The sequence below is a fragment of the Tigriopus californicus genome, chromosome 10 (genome assembly GCF_007210705.1).
Source record: "Tigriopus californicus strain San Diego chromosome 10, Tcal_SD_v2.1, whole genome shotgun sequence".
Classification (NCBI taxonomy): Eukaryota; Metazoa; Arthropoda; class Copepoda; order Harpacticoida; family Harpacticidae; genus Tigriopus; species Tigriopus californicus.
This window is the reverse complement of record NC_081449.1, coordinates 8,787,279-8,789,338: the sequence shown is the minus strand read 5'-3', so window position 1 is coordinate 8,789,338 and position 2,060 is coordinate 8,787,279.

Genomic DNA, 2,060 nt, shown 5'->3' with positions numbered 1-2,060 from the left:
CTTGGCATGTTGTCTTTGATTTTACTCCATGCATAACGACACTTGTTCATGAACGCGTTCATAAGCCCTATTATGCATAAAGTGATAAAATGTATATCTTATTTGGATACTGCAATAGCTATATTTTCTCACACAAAAAGAACTTTTCACATCAACTCTAACACTAGTTGTATGATTTGAACTTTTTGACCTAAATTTCGTACATACAACTGTATGAACTCTTTACTCATAGTTTTTTTATATTAAATTCGTTTCTTTTCACAATTATGAATTTCTTCTTGAAACTAAAATCTTTGAAATGCTTGCTTGAACAAGGAACCATCGTAGCAGAGTAGTCTTATGTACCCAATGTACCCATAGAGGCATAACATGGTTACCCAGAGGGTGTGGGTTTGAATCCCGCCTTTGGAGAAAACCTTTATTCTAGGATTTAGGGTCTATTCTAGGGACAGTAGAGACTTAATGTGCGCATTGAGAGCACCTTCAAGCCTTTGAGAATCCAGCCTAGTTCAAATGAGGTCCACTTCTCTTCTTTCTCGGGCTCCTTCACTGTTTGATTTGCTTCTGTCTATTGTTTGTAGGGAATACATAGGCCTTGTTGATTCAGTAGCATCTTTCAAGTCAGACTTGAACAAATTTTTTTTGTAGCATTCCAGATCAACCCTACATTCAAGGACTAACTTGGTCGGTCAACCCAAATTTTTTGGTAGATCAAATGTCATATAAAGATTGAATGGTAATAAATAGACAAATTATAACCTTTCATTTTAATAGTGCTGAGTATTGCATTTCTTGTAGCGGTTAGAAAAGCCCGTGAAAAAACAAACCTCAAAAAACAGAACATAATAACATTAAGAAGTGCCACCTACCACCAGATTTTGAAAATGGGATCTCTAATGGCTGTGAAGCCCTTGTTATATTCAATAAGTAGCATTTTTTCAACATTTTGCAATCTAACATTGATTTGGCACTAGCTAGCATCACCTCTATCTAAATCTGTCCATCCTGATGACCACGCAAAAGCTTGAGCTGATGATTCTACTGATGTGGAGAGAGGGGGCGGGGAAAGAATTTGATGGTGAAACTTTAGAACTTGTGAGAATAGCGTGTTGAAGAGGGAAATGGGAATTAGAATGTTGCGTTTGGCTCTGAGAGCCGGCTAGACTAGCCTTTTCAACCTGATTTATTTTATTTCCACACAGCCCCAATGTAACTGTGGAGTAAAGGTGTCAAATACACATTCAAAACAAAAAAGTTGGTCAATTTCTGATGTAGAAGATGTCCCTCCAACTCAATTTGCTTTGGAGATGAGAAGAAAAGTTCATAAGTTGCTAGAGTAAGACTTGAAAATGTGACCAATTATGACTAATTTCAGCTGTCGCAATATGTTTGTCCATAAATGTGACAAAGGGTTTCAAATTGTGACCAATTGTGACTACATTGTGTTTAAGCACGAGGAAAATGCAATGAGTTTTAAATTGAGATCAATTTGAACTTTTTGTCATTAAATGTGATAATCTGAGCGCCCTGATTGACTGTGAAACACAAAAATTATGTAAAATACCTGGTGTGTCATAAAGAGTTGGACTTTGGGACCAAAAGGTTTGAAATGGGGCAAACACTTGTGACATTAGTCAACTTAAACCATAAATCAGCCCTGCTCTTGGCGTTTATACATGCCTCTAGGTGATGATGGAACGCAGAGCAATGTTGAGGATGAATAGGGAGTTGAAGGTCCTATAGGTGTGGGTGAGTGTGACCATCAAGGCTTTTTTGAAGCAAAATTTTGTTTTGCAGGCTTTAGCTGTAATTTGCGGCCAAATTAGTAATATAACATTGCAATGTGTGACTTTTGATCCTTAAAGAGTTATTCACGGCCTTAGAATAGGCCTCTGTCTTGTTAGTTGTGTGGACCAGGGACCCCTCTTGTTAAAATAAAAACACTCTGCCTCAGTCCTCCGCCACTGTTAGCATACTGTCTCATTGGATCCGTTATTTTACAATATTTGTGTTGGCATGTTCTACTTGTCATCATTTCCACGTAATTGGCCGCAGAGACA